The 25,120-nt window shown below is 39.2% G+C and overlaps 1 long non-coding RNA gene across 1 annotated transcript in view; it reads right to left on the bottom strand.

The window, feature by feature from the left end:
• The window catches only part of LOC110299240 (uncharacterized), a 60,052-nt gene that overhangs the window by 10,356 nt on the left and 24,576 nt on the right, over positions 1 to 25,120 (bottom strand). Inside the window, exon 4 of the long non-coding RNA XR_002378440.1 lies at positions 6,617 to 6,664. This is a non-coding gene — a long non-coding RNA (uncharacterized LOC110299240). The remainder of the gene's footprint in view (positions 1 to 6,616; positions 6,665 to 25,120) is intronic.

Raw genomic sequence — 25,120 nt, 5'->3', positions numbered from 1 at the left:
ACAGCAATATCACTCCTGGGCATATACCCAGAAGATGCGCCAACATGTAATAAGAACACATGTTCCACTATGTTCATCGCAGCCTTATTTATAATAGCCAGAAGCTGGAAAGAACCCAGATGTCCTTCAACAGAGGAATGGATACAGAAAATGTTGTACATTTACACAATGGAGTACTACTCAGCTATTAAAAATAATGAGTTTATGAAATTCTTAGACAAATGGATGAATCTGGAGGATATCATCTTGAGTGAGGTAACCTAATCATAGAAGAACACACATGATAGGCACTCACCGATTAGTGGATATTAGCCCAGAATCTCAGAATCCTTCTTAGAAGGGGGAACAAAATACCCATGGAGGTATTTACAGAGACAAAGTTTGGAGCAGAGACTGAAGAAAGAACATTTTAAGTAGAGGTATGTTCCAAATGTTGCATAGGGCATTTTACTGTGAAAATTATTTGTTTTCTATGATATGTATCCTGGATACTGGATATATATACATATATATATATATATATATATATATATATATATGTACGTGTAGTGGTATGTATGTGTGTGTAGTAATGTGTATGTATGTGTGTGTGTGTACATGTGCCACAGCTTCTTTGTGGAGATAAATTAATAATTCATGGGAATTGTTCCCTCCTTGTCCTAGATGGGTCCAGGGGACTGAACTCAGGCCATTGGCTTGGAGGAAAACCCCTGTAGTCACTGAGCCATGTCACCAGCTTGATACTTTAGATTTTAATTTTCTAAACTTGTAATGAGGGTAAAGGAAATATTCATCAATTAGTACAAGCAACAAGGAACAGAATTGCTAGCAGACACTCTTAGATTGGCTAACACTCAGTATGTATCAGTATGTATATATTAACTTCTTTAATGTTGACAGTGTGAGATAATTCTTCACATTTACTAGAGGAGAAAACTGAAGTGTCTGAGAAGCAAGTAACTTTCTCAGGCTAACACTGGTGCCAAGTAGTTCATGTCCATATTTTATGGTATTTACTACCATATGACCAGGTGTTCTGGCTCTGTGTGTGGAGTTCCTATCAATTGCATGCTTCAGGTGACTGGGTTGAACTTCTAACTCACACTTTGCAGACTGTACACTGTAGAACACAACCTGCGTGTGCTCAGTGTGTGCTAAGCGAGACTGTTCCCACCAGAACTGCTTGCTGGAGATGGTGGTGACAAGGGTGTCATCATAAAGGGTCATGGCCTGCTGCTCACCATATGCAGACTTGGAAGCCGAGGAAGAGATACCTAAGGAATTGGTTGAGGTCCTGCGGGAGACAAGCTGTGGCAAGACTGAGCCTACAGCAGAGTTCACAATAAAAAGGAAAAACAAAACTCTACCTAGAGTTGTGTCCCAAATCAAGTGGCTTAAAAGAGAAGGTGAGCTGGGAAGTGAGCAGGCAGGGATGGAAAAAGCCTTGACAACTGTTGCACATATGCATCCTAAGAGAGAGCTTGACCTGATTTCCTCCTAAGCACTAGGACATTTGTCCTGTAAATGACTGGCAGGGCACACGTAGGATCCATATGCCCACACTATGTGGACACATGGTACCCACTGCTATTTAGCTTTCTCATTACTTGCTTATCAGCACAGCCTGGAAGTGGCTGAGGTGTCCAGCTCTGAGCCCTACCTTTGCAGGTCCTCCTCATGTGCTTCCCAACGTGATCAATGAACTGAGAGAATGTATTTTTTTTCTTTCTATCTTATATAACAGCCCCCTTCGAAAATGCCATCACTCTTGATGGCTCTTCTTTCCCAGCCTCAAGTTCGGATGGCATTTGGGAAATTGTTTCCTCCAGAAAATGAACTTTCCTGTTCCTGATCTCCACTCCTGCATGGCACTGGGAGTCAAGAGGGAAATTAGCATCCCTGGAGCACTTGCCACCCTAGCAAAGTCTTAATTACCCTGTTGTGACTACCTTGTAGTCACATGACTAACACCATAGTCACACATTCACAAGAAGAGAAACAGTGACAGGGATGCTAAGTGGCTTCTTTTATGGCTGTTTATCTGAAGAAGGATAAGACCGTCTCCCATTCCTAACTATATTACAACAGAATGAAAAGTACCCCACTCAAATTAAAGCAGGAGTACTTTATAACCAAGAGACATCAGACTAGTAGATAAGAGATTCCATGGCTATCTCCCAGGTCCACTTCCATCCCACGAAGGTTATAGCTCAGCTGTGAGGCTGGAAGTGGGGATAGGGGAAGAAAATGTTGAAAAGTGAAGAAGGAGTTCTCCTCCATGTCAGAGCTCAGAGGGGAAGATTGCAGGTTTCTAATTTTCCTTTTTACCAAGGTTAGGCCCAAAGAAACACGTTCATTTGTTGAATTTAGAGTAAATACAACCACAACCCTGGGGTTAAGCTCAGTCTTTGGTCCTCGACTTCCATCTTGGAGGATGCAACATCACAGTAGCATCTCGCCAAGTCTTCTCTGTGTAAATATGGCATGGATCTGGTTTTGAGAAAGGTATGCATGTACCCAAGAGCTTTATGCAAACAATAACTCAAGGAGGGACATCTGAACTCCCACAGCATCCATTAGGAAACAGCAAATACCAAAGTTAGTGGGAACACACCTCAAACTTAGAGCGAAAGAACAGTAAAGGTAACAAACACTGTGAGAAATGACTATACCAACCAGAATGCACCAGTGCTTCCTGAGAAACCCAGAGGTAACACATAGGTTAGACTGGAATCTAGTGACATAGGAATGGGTTTTTGTGCTGATAGTCACATATGTGGGAAGCCCGGAATAGAAACTTAGCCCAAAAGACTCAAGGTACCATGGGTACAAGGAACTTCTATGACATCTTGGGCCTCTATGACAAAAATCACTGCTGATGATATGGCAGATCCAAACACAGAAAAAGGAAATGAAGGGCGAGAAATAGGTCTTAGTTGTTTTTCTGCTTGTCTAATATGCAGAAAAATCCTGAGAGTCATCCTTAGCGTGCCATACACATGATGTGCTGATACAAGTCTGTAATCCCAATACTCAGGCAGGAGATCCAGAGGTTCAAGGTCATTCTTAACTAGACCTTGAGTTTGAGCCTAGCCTGGGATAGCAAACAAAACAAAACAATAGACAAAAAAAGACCAGTTGAAAGACGAAAGAAAGAAAGAAAGAAAGAAAGAAAGAAAGAAAGAAAGAAAGAAAGAAAGAAAGAAAGAAAGGAAGAAAGGAAGGAAGGAAGGAAGAAAGGAAGAAAGGAAGAAAGGAAGAAAGGAAGAAAGGAAGAAAGGAAGAAAGGAAGAAAGGAAGAAAGGAAGAAAGGAAGAAAGGAAGAAAGGAAGAAAGGAAGAAAGGAAGAAAGGAAGAAAGGAAGAAAGGAAGAAAGGAAGAAAGGAAGAAAGGAAGAAAGGAAGAAAGGAAGAAAGGAAGAAAGAAAGAAAGAAAGAAAGAAAGAAAGAAAGAAAGAAAGAAAGAAAGAAAGGGGGAAGGAGGGAGGGAGGGAGGGAGGAAGGGAGGGAGGGAGGAAGGAAGGAAGGAAGGAAGGAAGGAAGGAAGGAAGGAAGGAAGGAAGGAAGGAAGGAAGGAAGGAAGGAAGGAGAAAGGTAGGCAGGTGACTGTGTCTCCTTAAAATGGAAGACATCTAAAAGACATACTTGTTCTAAAGCTCTTACATGACATAACCTAGCCCTAAGCAAGAACACATGTTAAAGCTGTGTAACTGAAATGACTTGATTACCCTTATGCTCTGTCCCATCTTATCTATAACACATAGGGAGCAAGAGTCAGTGAGGAAAATCAAACAAATTAAACCAAAACTAAAGTGTATCGACTACACCTCTGACTTGTTGAGTAACCACCAACTGAACCAAATGTCTATTTTGTAATATGTGCTACATGAAAGAGTTCAACACATAAAAGGTAGCATTTTATCTGAACTTTAAATGTGATCTGTGGATGAGGAAACACCGGAACCAGAAGACAGGAGGGAGCTGCAGGCTGCAAAAAGTTGGACAGAGGGGATTTGGAGAGAAGAAAGGAATGGAAAGTTCAAATCAAATTTGATTGATTTTGGCTAGGAGTTCCGTACTAGGGCATGAACTAGTTCTTTAAGAGACTGTGGTAGGCTAGAGCTTTGGTAGCTGTGATTGGATGGGACCTAGCTATATACCACAGAAGTTAGATTCCTCAGTTATATAGTTTGGTTTATGAACGTAGTGTTAGGTTCATTACACAGGAACCCAAGTATGGGCAAGTTCAGTCGAAAGGCCTCATGCTTATTTAATTTAACAGGTATAGATGTGAATTTAAAAGATGCTGAATTATTTATGAGTCAAGCGTTGACTGAGTCAAGGAGAATGGAAAGGAATGATTTGCAAATTACTCATACAGCTAGCTTTTAAAAGATCTTGTGAGCACATTGAGAGAGTTCTGCTTTGAAGTACCCTGCTCTGCACCATGTCCTTTCTATATTTAGGGCTGTTCTTGATGGGAGTCTCTGATATAAATATTTAGCCCCAGGTTTCTTTCATTTTAAGAGTGTGTGTGTGCATGTGCTTGTGCACATGTGTGCCTGTGTTCATATGTGTATGCGTGTGTGTGTACACATCAATAATACATGTTACCTAATGTGTTTGCTGTGAATTAAATTCAGTTCCTCTGCAAGAGCAATATATACTCTTAACTGCTGAGCCAACTCCTCATGCCCTAGGCCCCATGTTTAAAAGCTTTGAGGAGAAATATCAAAGGATCTGGTACAAGCTTGCAAATGAGAAAGCAGAGCAGATATACCTGTTTAACCCAAGCACGGAGAGGTTAAGGCTGACTTTGTATCCCTTCCTCTCTGCCTTGAGCAGCTCATTCTTACAAACCAGCTTTCTGGAAGTGTGTTCTAGCACTTCCAAGTTTCATCTCACATCTCAGTCTTGCTTCGCAGCCACTATCCATGTGTGAAAAACTCCAGTAGAGACACAATATATATTGCACATAACATATATGTGAAATTGTTCCTCACATATTATTCACAAATTTAACAGCTTAATACTACAGATATTTTATCTTACAGTTCTGGTGGTGAGAAGTCTGAAATAATAGGTCTCCCTGAGTCACAGTCAAGATACACATCAAGATTTGTTTCTTTCTGGAGGTTCTTGGGCAATGAATTTCATGTTTGTGCCTTTCCAACTACTAGATACAACATATGTTCACAGACTCCATGCAGAAGGCCCATAATGCGGGAAGACTGACGTATCACTCTGGTGACTTGCCTGTCTTTTACTTCAAAGAATCCCTCTGTTCACATCAAGCACTTTCCAATAAGGTGATATATACTTTAAGGTCAACTAAACAATAAAATAACTCCATCCTGCAAGTAGTTTTCCTCTGTTATAAAGCAATATGTTCAAGAGTTCCATTCAGGCTGTGAAGCTCTCTGTGAGTCAAAGGACCATGATTCTGCTATCTGGATCCAGTCACTGTGTCAAGAGAAGTAAAGTAGCATGGTAGATCAGCTTGGATCATTTCACTCCACCACCAACGACTGGAACCATATCATACCAAAAAGGGAAGTTTGGAGTCCACACAAGAGAAGTCTGTTGTTTTCAAGAATGAAGGAAGGAGGAACCATGAAGAAGAAACCATTGTCCTATGCAGATTGATAGTTTAGTCAAAACACAATTCCAGACAACGCTAGGGTACAAATTTCTCCAAACGAAAAATGCAAAAGAAGACTGTAGGTTAACACATATTACTTTTCTACCTTGGGCACCTTGACTGGTAGTATCTTTGAACATACAAAAGGAACTAACATACATGAACTATGCTATAATGCCTGTTTATAGCTATGGTCCCCAAATAGAAAGAACAAGAATGTGTGCTATTATTAGAAAGGGGCTTGGAGAAAAGAGGTGGAGGGAAATGGATGTCTTATATTAGATGTGTGTTAGGAGCATAGTACTTGGGAGAGGGAGGTTGCATGTTCTCAAAATGACCAAAGGATATTGGATACCTTTGAGGGAGATTCACGGACTACTGATGTGTCCATGTGACCATGAGGTATCCCTTTGTGGAACCATCAGAAGAAAACCACTGAATACCACAACTTTCTGGCTATAGTCATAAAATAAGTTATTTGAAGATGGCAGTAACTGAACACTTGTGCCATAAATGAATGTAATCATTATATTATGACAGAGACACATATTTCAGTGGAACAAGTACAGTGTGCATGAGGCACCAGGAACACATTAAGAACTTCCTGGATGGCATTTTAAAAGTGTGAGACCCACTTAGAGATGAAGCTGACATTGAGAATGGCAGCTTTCTTGATTGAGTGTGGAGATCCAAGATTTATCCTGCCCACCTGACCTAATGTATTTAATCTTTTGGTACAGTTTTCAAAATGGTTTCTCATTCATTATTGATTCATTTGTTTCTTATTGAAGTCTTTTGAGCTGAGCAGAACAATCGTGACTCTCCCTTGTTGCAGATTTGTCATTTCATATGGCTTTGCTCATAGGAGTAATGTGACTTCTCTACTTTATCCTGATTTTCTTTTCCCTTTATTGCTCTTCCATGCCCTTCTATCCTTCATTCCTTCTCACGCCCTGCACTTTTCATGTCTTCTTACCTGTATCCTTCTTAGATCAATGTGATCGCTTCATCAGATGGTGAGCTCCTGGAAGACAGAAATATGCAGTTTTTGTTTCTATCTCATTATTGAAAAGCAATGACCATGTGCCTGTAGTGGACAAAGAGATTAAGCTCATGGCTTGGTGTTCTACCCTCAGTTAAGAGGAAACTGAGTAAATCATGGAACCTAGTATACAAGATCATTTCAACAAATACAGTCAAAATGTATTGTGGAAAACTCACGAGCAATAACCTCAGGATGAATAAAAATAGAGGAAATGAATCAGTGAGGCCAAAATCAAGAAACAGTTTGAATTTCAAAATAATATGGATGGAAACATATCTAACTGCTAGTGTCAGGAAAGGCAAAGAAAACACAGTAAGATCTGGCAAGCCTAATCAAAAAAATTTTAAAGGATTTCCAAATTAAAACAAAAAAATGACATGAGAGTAAGTAAAATACATCTTATTAATTTGGTTTTTTAAAAAGACCATTAGGAAAATACTGAATATACTCCCTGCTGCACAACATGGAAATCGTGGATAATACAAAGTGTCAGCTTTCTGTCAAAAATAAGAAAATCCAAGTGCAACAATAATTAAGAAGACAAATAAGATACTGCCACACATCTTCCAGTAAAAATGACTCCAAACTTTAGAGGATAAACTCTACAAAGTTTTATATATGGAATTGCTTTGTAGAATACCTCAAGACATAAAAAGACCTCGGCATTTTAAGCTTATTATATGAGTTTAATGTAAACTTGCCACTAAAATAATATTGTTAAAATCTCATTCTGCACAGGTAGAGACGATAGAAGAGGGATGAGGTAAGAGAGAGGGAGGAAGAGAGAAAGAGAACAAATGAGTGCAGAATAAACCTCCTTAATCTCAAAACAAGAAAATATCTAAACAAAGCATCTGCATATATATATATATATATATATATATATATATATATATATATACAATATGAGTTAACCCAGTCCAGCAGTGATTCATAGAGATCATAAACAAATAGAGTGTGTCTCTAAAATGCCCCAAAGATGTAATACCAAGAAATCTGTTCGAATGTTCTACGACTTTACACAAACATCATTAAAGAGAGACCTCTCTACTAGCAGCAATAATATTTATAACTTTTTGCATCCCCTCACTGTTTAAATTCTTTAAAAGTAAGGTCTTTTAATTTCGCAAAATATCACAGTATATTAAATTCCATTCATTCCTTCACTTTCCCAGTGAAAATTTGGGACAGATGTTAAGTGATGCAGCCAAGTGATATATGCAGCATCCTGACTCCAAAATAATCTCTGCATCAATGTATCATGGCACCAGAATATATGTGACATTCATGATTTAAATGAAAGGCAGTCAAACAACAAAACATCAGCTATGACAAGGAGATGTCTCAACCTTAAGCAATGGATAGTGCACATGAGATTTCAAAATGGAATATTTAGAATAATTGCTATCAAAACTCACCTTATGAGTCGTGAAACTGACAATTTATCTCTGTGTTAGAAATGCTAATTAATATGATAGCAAGTGAAACCATAAGAGAGATAAGTACTAAAATTAGAAATACAATTGAATCAGAATTTAGAGAAACCATGGTTGTTTGCCAATATTTTTTAAAGAAATAGACAGACAAGAGAATTGTAAGAACCCTACTGCTCATAGGGTGCTGGAAATACAAGGTTCACATTGTAAGACATCACACTTTCTTAACACAAATTGTAAATTTGCAAAGCCTACTGACAACACAGAAGGCCATTCAGAATAATAAGAACCCAGCTTTCCTAAGAACAGAATCAGTTAAAAAGAAAGCTGTCTGTGTGAAGAAACAGTAAAGTTCATTTTTACCAGATAGTGATAAAGAACACCTAGTTGTGTGTGAGGTAGAAGTCATGCATATCGATTGAATAACTCAATATTAAAAAAATATAAGTCTAAAGGTATCTGTCAATTGACGGAAACTTCAACCAACATCGCCAAGGGATTATTGAGGGTGCATGACAAGTTGATTCTAAAATGAAAAATACATAGAAATAGAGTAAACGATTTTAAAAGAAAAAAAGACGAGTTAATATAACTTTATTTTACTGTATTGAAGAACATAATTCACACATATACATAAGATTCACTGGCAACTTAGAATTAATAGATAATAAGTTAGAGGATGGCAAATACTGGGAAAAAATACCCATTTGCATATGATAATTTATCCATGTAAGTTACTGGGAGAAAGAAACACAATGCATTTTGAGTTGGTTGAGTAAAACAAACCTACATCATAGAGCATTTACAAACAGCTTAGGTGTATCAGACATTAGTCATAAGTAAAATTCAGGGTACTCTTTATAATCTTGAAGTGCCTATAGCCAGACCATAAAGTTATGCAGAAGGCTGAACAAGGGAAGCCACTGAAGAAAAGAGTGAGGACCAGTCTGGTAGATTATAACATGAAGAAGCACAAGCTCATATGCAGAGCATACAAAGAACTGCTCCAAATCTATAACAACATATCATAACCATCAAAGAGTCATTTCATTAAAATCAAATAACAGATTTCTTTCCTGTTACTTAATTATATAATGCCTACATGTGTTCTATTTTGTTACTAGCTAAAATAGAACAAGTTGCTAAATCTCTTTTTTTCTTAATTTCTCTCACTTTCTCCTGCATTTTATTTACTCTTATCCATCCATTCCCAGGAAATATAAACTTTCTAGAGAGCTGTGCCTGCCACTCTGATTGCCTCTTGGTAAATTTACATCCCTTTTTATACACAAGTTCTGTTTTATGTAAAAAAAAAATGCAAGTATGGCTTGCTTTAACCTTGCCCTTCACATGACTTAGATATCCTGTCTAAACTGCACTTTTCAGGGAAGCTTAGAGTTCTATGGTACAGACACACCAAGACTTAGGAATCAGTTGCCCATTGAATAAACTGGAGACACGTACTCTGTTTCACTTATAAACAAAACGTTCTATTTTTTTTTTTTTTAGTTAGCTAGTTTACATTTGATAATGCCAAACTTCTCAATGGTTACCAATCACACATGCATCCTTAGCCGCATTAATCAATACTGTGCAAGTTATTTGAGTTAGGAAAGCAATAATTGATAATGGTTTTCCTAATTGCTTTGGCTGGTATCTAGTGTTTCATACATTTTTGGTCTGCTTTTCTCTGAAATCCTTGTTAGCTTTTTGTCTCTTTCTCAGTGAGTTTCCTTATCAATTGGTAAAAGCCCCTTGTATATCAAAATGTTAGTGTTATACCCTAAATCACTATAAATATTTTCTCACAGTACATTTTTAAGCACAATGAGGATTTCATTAGGGGATTCAGAAAGCATATTCTATGCATAAAGGAATATAGCTTCTTAATCCAGTAGTTAACTATGCAGTTTAATTCTAATCAGTTTAGGTTTTAAAAAAATCTTAGCTGGGTTGGTGGTGCACGTTTTTAATCCCAGCACTCAGGAGGCAGAGACAGACAGATCTCTCTGAGTTTCAGGCTAGTCTGGTCTACTGGGTGAGTTTTAGGACACCCAGGGCTACACAACAATAACAACTAAACTAGCAGAAATCTTAACATGTATAGAAAATCTTATCCAAATTGCAGTATAAGAGATGTCATACAGACAAAGTGAAGTAGGCATCAAGATACAGGTAAAAGAATTTACTATTGGCTGAGCATACAATATGATGCAAGGATGAGGTAGTTTGTCCTACCGAAAATATCACCTATATTCCTGTTTCCTAAAAATTTCTTTCACTAAAATTGTGAACATTTATTATATGTATGTGTGTGTGTGTGTGTATGTATGTATGTGTGTGTGTATGTATGTATGTATAGAGGAAGATGGGAAGCACAGAGCTTGGGAAGGGACAGTGACAGGGGAATTCAAAGTGTGTTATCCATGGTTAACAATGTCTGGAGAAGAGGTCTGTCCCAGGGCTTCTAAATTTTCCTTAATGTTCAAAGGGGACATTTTGAAAAATGTAAGGACAGTATGAGCCTTGAGTAATGTAACAGTATGAGTAACAGTATGAGTAATGCCAAGGACATTAAACAGATTGGTGAGCCCAAGAGCTTATAGAGAAGATCAATCTCCCCATGTGCTACCCTCCTTTGCTTTTCACGAGCTTCCACAGGTAGCAGCTTAAGCTGCCATGAGGATGCTGTATGCTCTGTCCTAGCAAACATTACTTGACTAGATTCACTGATATCAAATAGTGACTAGAATAGTATTAGAATGTGTTTGAATTATATTTGCTGTTTATAAAAACCAAAGACACAAATACTCTCGTCTCAATGAACTGGTCAACAGGAACAAGGGGTAAGTCCTTAATTTGGTAAATACAGATCATAGGATGGTATGTGACATTTTGAAGATGAGCAATATCTGACTTTAGTCATTCTAAAACTTGGAGATGGGATGGAATGCAAATAGACAGAGTTTGTAAGTTCTACCTGCTAGTTCTCCTCTACCATCTCCCAATAGCCCTTAATGCACAATCCTTCAGGAGACATTTTAGATACAAACTATTGAATAATTACAGTTTTCCAAGAAGAATGTTCCTCATGGGAAAGACCCTCATGGATCTTAAATATCACCATGAGGCATCCTTAAAGGACTGGTTACTGGTCCATAGCTGTATTTGGAGATAGTGGAACCACTAAGAGGTAAATGAGAGGGGAGAAGAAACTTGAGCATTAAGGTGTGTGCCCATGTAGAAGATGCTGTGATTATGGGGTCTCTTACTCTTTTCTTTGATTTGCTTCATGGCTGCCATGAGGTGAGTAGTTTTTTTCTACACAGCACCACCAGGATGCTTTGTTAACACAGTTAACACAATGGAGCCAAACCACCATGAGCTAAAGCCTCTGCAATGGTGAACCAATATGACTCTCCCTTTGACTCTCTGGGGCATTGGGCCACACCTACAAGAAAGCTGTTACTTATTTACAACCCCACTGGTTAGCATGTAAAGGTGGTATTTGAACATGGTGGTCTTCCTTAGGCCATGGTGTGAGAAGTAGAGCAAGCCTATTCCTGGCCATTGTCAGCTTCAGTTTCTCGTTTGCTACTTCTTGCTCCTTCTGCAGTGTGGAGGTCTTATGTATTCTCAGGGAGACTTCCTGCCAGTATGTTATGGAACTTCCAAGCTGATGTGTTTATGCCTCAAGGAACACTCTCAATCATCTGAAGACCCAAAGGACTCAGTGTATAGTTTTATTTTCTAGGTGACTAAAATGAAATGAAGCCATTGGCTATCCTCTGAGGGTCAAAGACCCATGGGCATATGGGGTGATTAGGAAATTCTTATTCAACAGCATATCCTAAAATGGAGAAAAAATTAGAAAGAGCTGGAGGCATGAATCAATGGTAGAGAATGTTTTACTCCTTAGATTCTCATAATTGGACTGAAAATACATATATGTGTGTGTATACATACATGTATAAGTAAACATGCATGTGCATACACATACATATGCATGCACCTAAGCATAAACATATACACCATATAGATATGTGTATATCTATATGATGTATGTTTATATATGTATACACACATAAATAGATTAGATATAGATTATAGATATAGATATATAGATATAGATAGATATAGATAGATCAGCCAATTCATGGAGATACCTAAAAATAAATCTTTAAAAAATATGAAAACCAACCAATTGGTGATTAAAGTTAACCAATTCTTTCTTTCAAAAAATATTAAAGCATATACTAATTTAATAAAATGCTACCCAAATCTCTTTTATTTAATGACTCATATGTAGCCTAGCCTAAAAATGAACAGCTGAAAAGTCAAGACTGACTTGACTCACTCCATTATGATACTTTGCATGCATGTATTGTATGAACCCAGCCAGTTCTAATGGACCTGCCTTGATCACCTTCAAGGGCCAGGTAAGGCCACAGTGCTGTTTGACAAGGGAGGAGGGGAAACAGAATTCATGAGCAAAGTGTAAAGTAGAGTCTTGACTCTTGACTCCAGTTTGTGTGGAGAGAGCTCATAGCACAGATTTGCACACTCCAGAAGCTGCAACCATCAAACAATAAGGGTTTCCAGATTGTGCAAAATGTTAGCACATGATGAGAAACAAACTAGTTAAATCTGGCTATACCATCTAATCTCTCTGGATCCTCATCTCAGAGTTACATATAAAATAAACATCACCCAAAAGTCAGAAAAGTGGATAACCATAATAACGCACCCACAAAGCCAAAGATCAGATCACCAGCAGGACCTAGCTGCATGTCACGGTGGTACAAGCACTTGGAGGGGGAAGCTGGAAAATCAAAAGGTCCTGACTAGCCTGACCTACATGAACCACTCTTTCAAACAGCAGGTTTAGAGGAGGTGGAATGAGATGGCTCAGTGGGTAAAGGGACTTGTCACCAAGCCTGATCATCTAAAAGGGATCCCTGAGATGCAAAGAACTGAAAGAGAACTGACCTTGGATGGTTATCTTCTGACCTCCACAGTATATGCCCTGGTGGACATGACCTAGCCACGCCCTCCACTTTCTCCCACACCCCCTTATATACACAATGGGGATGAATGTAATTTTAAACAAAATATCAACAGTGCAATGCCTGTTAACTATATGTGTGCCTGCTCTCAATCTGATACCACATACCTGTCTCACTGAGTCTGACAGATAACAGATATTATCTCCTTTTACATAGGAGGTAACTAGCTACCAGAGACAGGTTAAGTAGCTTGCTGACAAATGGCCAATGTGGGTGAACCCAAATGTGACTGGCTCCAGACTCTCTCTGTGTCTCTCTCTCTCTGTCTCTCTCTCTCTGTCTCTCTCTCTCTGTCTCTCTCTCTCTCTCGTAAACACTGGGCAATTCTCTTTCTCTCAATTACAGCTTCAGAATGAAAGAATTGAAAGAAACCTTTGGCATTTAATATTGAATGATTAAAAAGTATGGTTTCCTCAAATAACAGGGCCAGTCCTTAATCAGTATTTGCTGCATGCCATCAAGCTTATTGCTGTGATGATAATATCTACTTGACAACCCAGAATGAAAGTGATATTCCTTTTAAGATCAAATCATAATCTGGTATTTCAAAAAAAGAAAAAGAAAGAAATGTAGGAAAGAAATCCTGCTCAAACTTACGTTTAATTTAAATCTTGAGAAACAGCTTAGCCAAAAATGACTTTTGCAAGTCACATAAAATATTTCAATCTGTCAGTTTGTATTGACCCTCACAAGCCTGGAATATATTACACTGGACTTGGGTTGCTTCTGAGAATGATATTAACACTAGTAATATTTTTAAGTCTTATTTTATATCCAAATCAGCTATGTACATATGGTTCCTGGAAACAATGATCCTCTAGCTCATTCTTAGGTCAGTACCAATGTTCTTGTTAATTGGATGCTACTGAGATTAAGTCAAGGAATCACTGTGAAGATGCTGAGTTTACTCAAAGGAGATGTGAAGGGTCAGACACAAGACAGTTTCCTTGATAACTCCATGCTGAGAAGCAGCTGACGTTTTGATGCTTTATGTATGTGAGTTTCAGGCCTAACACTCACTTTCATTAGAGTTCATAGGCACAAGTTGAATTAGAAATAGCTTGCTTTCATTAAATCTTGCATCATTGAATATAACTCTTCTGTGGTCTATTTATCCTGTTTCAAATTTCAGTCTTTGATAGCCCCGTAATAGAAATTAATCCTTAGTGTGTGATACCATTTCTTATTGTGGCTAATGCCAAACACAATTCTTCATCACTCATTCTGTCTATTCCCCTTCATAGTCGGTCATTCCTTACTAACGCTGGGTCTCGTCAGTTGATGACATAATAATATGCTCCTTCAAATGATATAATATTGAGATAACCTTGGAAAGCACTAAAGCACTTGGTATATAAAATTAGCATCTCCTTGGAAATTGGGAAATTATGAAGATTAATATTTCAGTATTCTTAACTATATGTTTTTATTTCAAAGTGTTTTTAAATCTCAAATAAAATAAGCTAGTTTGGGCTAGTAAAAGTGGCTCAGTAAGAAAAGCACTTGCTGCCAAGCTTGACGACCAAAGTATAGTTCCCAGGACCCACATGGTTGTATGAGAAAACCAACAACTCATAAAAGTTGTCCTATAGACACACACACACACACACACACACACATACAGAGAGAGAGAGAGAGACAGAGACAGAGACAGAGACAGAGGGGGGCAGACAGACAGACAGACAGACACAAAGACACAGAAACACACAGAGAGAAATGTAACACATTTTGAAAATGAAAATATATTGAACTACAACATTATTTTTCTGTAACCAAAATAAAATCAATCAAAAGGGGAAAAAAAATCACCACAATCTTCCTGTAGCCAGGATGGACTCCCAGTAGAGGGGTAAGGACAACAACTCACTCATAAAACCTTTGACCCAAAAATGTGTACTGCCTACAAGCTGTACAGGAACAAAGATAGAGACTCAGGGGAATTGCCAATCAATGACTGGCCCAAATTAAGACCCTTCCCATGGGCAAGAACCAACCCCTGACACTATTAATGATACTGTTAGGCTTGCAGACAGGAACCTAGTTTAACTGTCCTTTGAGAGGCTCCATCCAATAGTCATTGGAAAGATATGCAGAGACCCACAACCAAATATTAGATTAAGCTCAGAACTGCTGTGGAAGAGTTAGGGGAAAGATTGAGTGACCCAAAGAGGACAGGAAGACCAACAGGATCAACTAATCTGGACCCTTGGGGATTCTCAGAGATTGACCACCAACCAAAGAGTGAGCGAGGGCTGGGCCTAGCCCCCCTGCTCATATGTAGCAGATGTGTAGCTTGGTCTTCATGTGTATCCACCAAAAACTAGAGCAGGAGCTGACCCTGACCCTGCTGTCTGTCTGTGGATCCCGGTCCCCTAACTGGGCTGCCTTGTCTGGCTTCAGTGGGCGAGGATGCATCTAATCTTGTGGTGAGTTGATGTCCTTGAATAGGGGGTGATACCCAGAGAGGGGTTCTTCCTTCTCAGAGGATAAAAGGTGGGCAGGATGGGAGAGGATATGCCAAAGTGGATACTGGGAGGAGGGAGGAACTGATATTGGGATTTAAAGTGAGTAAATAAATTAAAAAATAAATTTTAAAATTGTCTTCTAGATGAGAATGGTGACTTGAGTACATGTATCAGAAATTAACTGCCATGAAGAAAGTAAGGAAAGAAGGGAAAGGAAGGAAAGAGGAAGGGGAGAGGAAGGTAGGGAAACATAAGGGAAGTTGAGGGGAAGGGAACAGAGGGATGGAAAGGTAGAAAGTACAAAACTTAACAAAATATCCAAAAAAAGAAAGGAAAAGAAAAAACATTAGGCGTGCAGTTGTTGAAAAATTAATTCAAGAGAATTGGCTGGCACTTAAGGATCTATTCTAAATTTTAAAAGTTTTTTTTAAAAAATTCACACACACACACATACACATATACATACACATATGCACATATACATACATACACATACACACACACACACACACACACACACACTTTCATTTTCTTTACTAGAAAGCTCAATGTTCAACAGAAGACATATTAGAGAAAGAAGAGGTAATTGAATCAGTACTAAAAACACAAGCATCCATATAAATTTAGATTATTCTCCAGAAAAAAAAAAGTCTGCAAAGAGGTTCTACCCTGGAGTTTGCCTTCAGAGACTCTCAGTTAATCTCTTTATAATATAGGAACACTGTGACACCACAGACTCTTTGAACAGTTTCAGAATGAGCCAGTAGAAGAGGAGGTCCTGAATGGAGGGCAGACTTAACTGAAACCTAACAGCATTGTGCATTCTAACATTGATTTAAATTAAGGGACAGCCCAATATGGCAGCTGGATCCCAGGGTGAAGGGTAATTAATGTACTTGGAGGTAGATCAGCAGACTCTGGAAAGATGTTTTTCCAAATTCTTAATTTGATAACCAGGGGTTAGCAAGAGGGCTTAGCAGTTAAGGGTTTGCATTGCTCTTCCAGAAAACTTGAATATGGTTCCTAGCGCTCATATCAAACCTATATCTGCAGTTTCTAGCCCTCATATCAAACCTATATCTGCAGTTTCAAGGAATCTGATGCCTTTGGCTTCTGTAGGCACCTGCCCTCAGTTGCTGCCCTATCCACACACAAGCACATGCTTGTAATTGGAAATACACCTTTAAAAGTACTCACAAACTAGCAAAGATCATACAATTATAGGTTCCGAGATTAAAGGGAAGTTTGGTAACTATCTATAGAGGTAAGTGATAGAAAAAAATATTTTAACATAGTTACCAACACCAGAGCACTAAAAAAACAACAAAAGCAACAACAGCTTATTCCTTAGACCAGCTCTCAGCAGGATTGTTTTGTTTTGTTTTGTTTTTTTGTTTTTGGCTTTTTGAGACAGGGTTTCTCTGTATAGCCCTGGCTGTCCTGGAACTCATTTTGTAGACCAGGCTGGCCTCAAACTCAGAAATCCGCCTGCCTCTGCCTCCCAAGTGCTGGGATTAAAGGCGTGCGCCACCACTCCTGGCTAGGATTTATTTATAACAATACACACTACGCATTAATTTAACACACATTGCAACAGAGTCGCCTTGAAAAACTAAGTGATGGGAGAAAATGAGAAACAGGATTAGGGAAAAGAAAGAAATGTCCATTTCTTTTAGTAGAAAGTCACTAAATTGACTTGTAGCAGTAAATAATACTAAGGAGAAGGAGAAATGGAAGGTAGTTTGTTAAAAGGCTGGGCAACTCTGAAAGAACACGAGGGAAATTCGAGAAGTTGTTGCGCTTAGCAGGAAAATCAAGACAGGCATAACCAGGAATGGGATAGCCTCATATTTTGGAAGGAACTTTTGAAACCATCGGTGGTGTAATTATACCATATATAAAATGGGATGTATGTAAATGCATTTAATTAGTAGGCTAAAGTTGACAATCATTAATCTGCAGCATCAGCAAAGTTCAAGTTACTCAGAATTTTTAATAAGCTCTGCCCTCATTCTATCAAGAGTTAAACACATGTGGGTTTTTTGTTGTTGTTGTTGTTCTTGTTCTTGTTCCCATTGTTATCAATTAAGACAATTCCCCTTCTCAATTATCAAAAGACATACATCAAATGCCATATCCAGTCTTAAGGTTCTGGGCATGTTAGCAATTCTATAGGAGAAAAAGTGGGATATAACCAAGAATCCAGGGGTCCTCAAAATACTCTTCCTGCTGATAGCATCGTTGTGGTCATCTTCCTGCCGATAGATAGCTCCATCGTTGTTGTGTAAATGAAATACACAACTGGGAATGCTTAGACACAAATCTGTTTCAATTTAAATCAATGTTAGTATGCACAATTCTGTTATGTTTCCGTCTAACTCTACAAAGTGATAAATATTCAAGAGCATCCATTTATAAACTGAATTCAAGAGGCTGGGCATTCATTGAATACTCTTTGAGGAAGGATTTCCGAGATGACGAATGTAGTCAGTTTGTCTGTCTCTGGCACCTGCTCGTGAATGAAGTCTTAAGATGTTTAGGAATCTTTGAAAATGACATTTATATTTTAAGTTGTTATATTTTCACATTTTTTTAGCTAAGTAGTATGTCTGAGTTTAAAATCACAAGCTTGTTGATATTTATTAAATGTGCAATACCTTTTTGATTCAGGTATAGGCAGAGAGAGAGAGAGAGAGAGAGGAATGTTTCATGAATGTTCTCAATATACCTTACTTGGAATCTAAAATTCATTTCCCTTTGAAATAATGGTCACCGAACACTGTATTTGTGTTCTCAGACCTTTGTGGATCATTTGTGTTTAGTGACAATACTCACATGCATGTGTCTGAACGTGGAAGTGGACTCAGATCATGTTGTGCTTGTTAAAATTATGTACTAGGTTAGTCAACTGGAGAGGCTAGAGATTTCCTTTATTTCTTAATCAAGGCAAAGAACGAACCATAGAGCCAAGTGTCTCAAATTCCGAATTAGCTTAGATTCAACATGAAATTCAACAGTTGATAGAGTAACGCCTTCATTTCCATAAACCTTTTAACATGAACTGTGTGGTATGTGTGCTCCGGGGTTTAGCAAAAGAAATTGAAACTTTAAATCCAAATTCTTCTGAAGATGCCTTTCAAGAATAAGTGACGGGATATAAACATAAGATGTTCTCAGTCCAGTCACTTTAAGGAGACACTGTTCAAATAAAGATTGTTTTGAGGTTTCAGTTTTCTTGAATCTATTATGTTGAAGCAGATATAACATTTAGAATTTAGCTCATACACAGAGGGTCCTGTTGAGGCACAGTGTTGCAAATGTGTGACTATCTCTGCAATGCAAAGGGTTTAAGAACAACTTCCATTACAAAGTAGGGAATGGGGAGCTACTGCACACTTACCTAAAGGATGCCTTCCCTGATATTCTAAAGGGAGACTGGTTCTGCCCCTGCCTAACATTTCACACATTAATTAGTAGATTTTACTATTGTATGAAAACGTATTAAAGCCAGCCAATGTCCAATAGTTTCACGCAAGTGTTACCACACAATGCAAAGTATTAATGTTTAAAATGATAATTGGTGTTTGTCTTGGCTTGCACAAAGGAATGTGGTCTGGAGGTCAACATATATACACTGTGCATTTTATAGTGGAAGGAAAATACATCCGCATACTTGACATTCAATAATTATTGGATTAAATAATTAAATTAGTTTTGAAAATACACAGCTTTTTTTTTTTAGATACTTTGTTAAAAAATTGCTTCCTGAGCAGACTTTAGAATATTAGCCATCAAAATCTAGGTCTGGTTTTGCAATTTGAATATTAGCAGTCAGTGTTACAGCTGTTCCATTTAGAGACACACGTTACAACTCTCACATTTCAGCCGTCATTTCTTCCCCTCCTCAGCTGGCCCTGGCCCTTAGCAAGTTTTCATGGTGACACCACGAATGTGCTTCGAGCAGAGTTATATGGCATCATTTGGAGAAACATTGCGTTAATAACCAGAGTTCAAGGGCAAAGGATATAAACGGAGCAAATTACAAGTCTGAACAGATATATAGCTTTTGCTAAAAGGGACATGGGCCGCTACTTTATTTACTGGACACCGGTGCGCTTGTGGAAGGTGCGGGAACACAGGAAGACATTTTTAAATGACCGGCCTCACAGCTTAAGAAAACAACACACATTTTGAGACTAGACGACAAACCACTGCGAGGATGAACGATTCTGGCTTTCCTAATAAGAGCATCGGATCTGTGTAACGCACCTTAAGTTTCTGGGGGTAATTTCACAGATGAGAATATCATTTGATGTGCCACCCTGGAGAGAAAGCAAAGGCTTGCTGGAAACCTAAGTTCAGTACATAATTTCTGCCTGCAACTTAGCCCGGGTTTTGTTGTGATTTCCTGCGTCGCTGATTGTAACCGCTTTAACCATAGCTTCCACTTTAGTTCAAAATTAACAGCTTTAAAGAGTGATTTGCAAAAGTGCTATGTTCTACTTTATCTGTAAATGCCTGAGCCACCTTTGGGACTAAATGAGGACAGAATCAGATATTAAGAAGAAATATATATCAAATAAGAAGAACAATTGGGCATAAGCACATTTATTAATAAGCAGAGAAAATGAATAACATATAATACTTTCCATAAACTACGTAACTAGATATTGTTACTAACAGCCTCTGTAACACTAAGCATAAATATGCAGTTTGTCAATTTTACCTCAATAAAGCAAAAAATAGCAAATAATAATTTTCCCCCGGAGTGGGAGGATGTATGTGAGTGTGTGAGTGTGTGTGTGTGTGTGTGTGTGTGTGTGTGTTTGTGTGTGTGTATATGTGTAAAATCAGAACACTTGTTCATTCATTACACTTAAGAAATATATGAAATTCACAATTTAGGACAATTTTTTAAAGTGTTCCTTACTGGTTTGTTTACCGAGACCTAAAAGGAGCCGGAGACTCAGAGACTGAAACCTCCTGAGATACTTTGTAATAATATTAACATAATGTGCTATGAAAATCCAGATATTCAGCTGTTTTATTTACTAACCGTATAAGCATGATTTGATTGCTTTTGCATCTCTCTGGGTTCTGTATGAACCCAGTGGGGTAGAATGAATAGGTGTCTTTAATTTTTTTCTGCTTCCTAAATAAACTGTTAATGAAAATGTGATACTAAAAAAAAAATCATGCATTGATACTTCCGCCTCGCTGATTAGACTTATTAGCTAGCATACATCGTGGCAATAAGTTTCAAACTCCACTTAGCTAACATATACCTTGGCAGTAAGTTTCAAAATCCACTCTCCTTTCCCTAGTGGGGATGGCGTTGAGGGCAGAAGGGGACATTGGGCATTTAAAGGCACCATCGGACAAACCACAATCTCTCTACATGGGGGAGAAACCCAGCTCTTCCTGAACTCCCAGAGGCGAGAATCAGCAGGCTGACTGGACAGGCTTTTCCTTGACATGAAATGCATTCCTTTTAGCAGCCTGGCTGGCTGGGAGAAATATTTGCCTTGAATGAGCCTGTCCTTCAGTTGCCAAACAAGAGACCAGGTGATACAATGACTTGCTAGCAGGCCCATTTCAGTGGCTGATTCCGACATGTATTCTCCTGCTATCCATCTATCTGTCTCAATCCCTAATGAGTTTTAAAAGGACACTTTACACCGAATGGACTGAAACCATGGACTTCCGGCTTTTTACAAGGACGAACAAAACATGCTCAAATGGCTTGTGACTTCTAAGCATGTAAATGACGAAACTTTTATACTTCCTAACACGCAATCTATTTATTCTCTGTCCCACTTATGTCTCTGTGAAAAGTCTTAGTGGCTTTGAATAGCAAATGATCTTGAGTTTTTCACCTTGCATAGACTATCGGAAACATATCTTCCTACTTACTCGCCTTTCATCAGTTTTCTGTGTTTTTTAACATTGCCCCGGGTACCAGGTTGTCTAGATCTGATACCACGGTGTGTCTCATATTCGGACCAGGAATCATTATTGTTATGAGCTAATCTGAGTTTTTAAACTGTCTGCAGTTTGAGTGGAGCGGCCGGTTTTGCTGGCGAAATGATTTGTCAGACAGCCCGAAATCGTGCGGGGCTGTGCTCTCTCTGGTTTCCCATCCGGAGGTTTTCCTTTCTCCCACCAAGATATAATAGAAACTAACCTTCAAAATCTAAACATTCCAGGGCCAGTCCTTTTGTGCAGGCATCTCTCCCTCCCTGCTCAGGCGCCTCACTGTGCTGTGAGTGTGTTCCTATTTACATGCGCAGGTTCCCCGCTGGTGGGACCCGGGCGGGCAGACAGACCATCCATCATCCATCTTCCTCCCCGCTGAGCCCTGCATCCATCGCAGATACCATGGCCGGTGGGGCAGCACCTGCGAGACAGCCTGCAGCTTCCCTCTGCTCTCCTTGCCACGCCTCACAGGCTGGTGGTGCCCTTGAGAGCCACTGCGTTCTCCAAGGCCAAACCCAGAAAGGTAGGCTCCACTGACCAGCTTGCATCTGTGCTGAATCCCAAGGTGTAGCCAGTGAGGAGGTGAGAAAATGGAAGTATGTTTACTTTGCATGGGTCCCTTGCATACCCTCACAAGAGTTACTCTCTAAACCACTGGAGGTTAGGATGCTTACCTTTGGAAGAACAGGTTTGGGGGTTATAATATCTATATATACCTCTGGCCTGTTGTGCTTTCTAACACTGACCTGAGAGAGTTTGCAAGCTTAGTTTGAATTTGGACGGCCCATGAACCTTTAAAACAGCATTGTTCCAAGAACAACCCCAAGCACGGTTCTTGAGATGAGCCAGTCTATAAACATTGACACTAATGCTGACCTTCCATGTTATGTGAGACACACACAGACACACACAGACACACTCAGACACACACACACAGACACACACACACACACACACACACACACACAGAGCCAGTCCAAAACAACCCAAAATTCTAAAACAGCTTCTATCTGACACTGCAACTATCACAAATAGCAACTTAAGGTTTCAAGGACCAAATCCCCGGCTGTGGCAATTCAGGTTAAGAAATGGTTGCAAAGCTCTGGAAAATGTTTGTCTTAGAAAAGAACTTCAATACAGTAGGCATCACCCTCAACCTGCCCTTGCCTTGCTTCTGAACTATATAAATCACCAAAGGGGAGAGACATGAGGATTTTAGTTTAGCCATGCTTTTAGAACTCGAACCAATATGGCTAAAAAAACGAAGAGAAATGGAGAAGTTGTGCTTTGTGGCTGTAGAAAGGAGCAGCTGCTCTTGGGAAGTTCAAGGGTCCTTCTGGGAGAAGAGTCATCTTCTAAGCAAGTAGAAGCCTAATTTCACTGCTGACTTCTGGCTACTTTTAAAGAATTATCTAATGAGGGTTGTCTATGGTGTGGCCAGGATAGATGTAGTTGGGAAACTTACCCAGAACTGGACTATTTATATCAATGGGATTCCTGGAATAGGACTCTAACCTGTGTCCTGGGTTCCTCAGCCCTCCACACCCGAGTGATGACACGTGAACAAATCACTCCCATGTCTCAGTGAAGTGGCTTGATAGTGGCTTGAATTTTCTTAATGCTGATATTGATGAAGATATTTATAGGGTTATTTAGAATAATTCTTTCAGGTAGGTGAAAAGAAAGTCACAGATGACCATCTGAAATATCTTTCCCAGAATTTGAGAGCTTAGATTGCTGGAACCATCACTATTGTGTCAATTGAGTTTTTTTTTTTGGGGGGGGGTGTAGCTGGGGGTGGTTGGGTCTCTCTGAAGTATGACCCATGTCTGGCAGAGTCTGCTGGGCATTCTGTATGAATAGAACATTCTACACGTTGACTCAAGTGGAACTGGAATGTCTCTTGGTTTTCCCCACCATCCATGGCCAGCAGAGGCTCCTTTTTTGAGTAGGGCAGTACATTTTTCCTTGTGAGATAGATGGTCAGTTCTTGGATTAGATACCTTGACCTTTTACACGTGCTGATCATTGATCTTGATCAAGACTGGCTAGGAAGCTCTTGACTCAGCTGCCAACACGCCACAGGGAAATTCAATTTCTGTGTCCTCGAAGCCTGGGCTCAATTAGGCTCTCTCGTTATTATTTTACTTTTTATTAAGGAAAGCTTCAGCCTCTGCTTTCCTGCTCTAGGTTTTAGTTACAGTAATCAATTTTTCAGTATAACTGGCTATAATTGTTGGCATGGGTATCGAGCTTTCATGGTGCACAGACATAGTGTGTACCTGGGAAGGCTCTTCTCCATATCTTGCCGACAGATGGGTAATAATACCATACATTAATACCTCCACATTGGTTTATGCGTGTTTGACCACAGTGCAAGCATAATTATTTTTGCCCAGTAAAAGCTATTAGAGATCTATTTGGTAGGTTTTACGATCAATAGCTCCTGTGATATTTGTGTAGCAGCCACAGAATAATCAATGGAAGGTCGTATAAAGTAAATTACCACCCTCCCATAATGATTCTTCTTTTTTTCTGGATGAGAATTGGGTTTTTATTATTGCATCAAGAGCCCCTCATAACGCATGCTCTGTCTGTCAGGGAAAGAGAGATATAAACGTTGGGAGCGTGTTTTGAACATAGTATTAATATCCATTACTTGAATTTATGTTATTGGATTATTGAATTAGTGGATTCACACTGGAATTCCTTCAGAACCCTTTCTTATGTACTCAGTGACACAGTTAATAACAGTCGGGAGCATCAGATGCCTTTGCCACATGGTGGAGAGAGTCACTTTGCAAAAGTCAATCTCAGGAGCTGTCTCTTTAAAGCAAATTTAGAGTTGGTTAAATGTGTTATACTGACGCTGTGACGGAGCTTCTCTTTGCAAAGCATTTGGAGAACTAAGCGGAAGATGAAGTAAGGAAGACTGAATATTACAAATGCGCATCTGTGAGTAGATTCAGGTGAAACTAGGGGAGGAGGGGATAGTCTTGCACACATGTGTTCAAGCCCCTGCCCCCATATCCCACCAGAGATGCCTAACCTGGATTTCACTCTTGCAGTTCGAGTCTAGGTGATGCCTGGTCCCTTATAAAAGATTGCAATTTGCCAAGCAAAGGCATGCAATCCCCCAACTGTCTTAAAGGGACCCATTTTCAAAGTTGAGCTTTTCTTTTCGTGGGTGCAATCAGTTGTGCACTGAAAAGCTGCAGCCACAGTTGGATAACTGCAGGCACAACAGGCCACGAGAGGCCTCTTTGCTCCAAATTTTCTACCTGCAACTAATCGCGCTTACAGCAAATGGAAGTGCAGAAGAGACTTTTTAAAGAATTTGGGCCAGTAAATTCTCCATGGAGGAAACAGGCAAGAAAGGAGACAATTACTCACGTTCTTAAAGACAAAGGCATATAAAGATATTTCTCCTCACACATCTGATCCACTCTGTAGCTTGCTCTGCTAGCCGAGCAGGAGGTACTACAGTACTGT

Source organism: Mus caroli, unplaced genomic scaffold, assembly GCF_978045245.1.
Source record: "Mus caroli unplaced genomic scaffold, Mus_caroli_1 scaffold_8, whole genome shotgun sequence".
Classification (NCBI taxonomy): Eukaryota; Metazoa; Chordata; class Mammalia; order Rodentia; family Muridae; genus Mus; species Mus caroli.
Note: the sequence above shows the minus strand (reverse complement) of the source record. Positions and strands in the feature narration are given on the sequence as shown.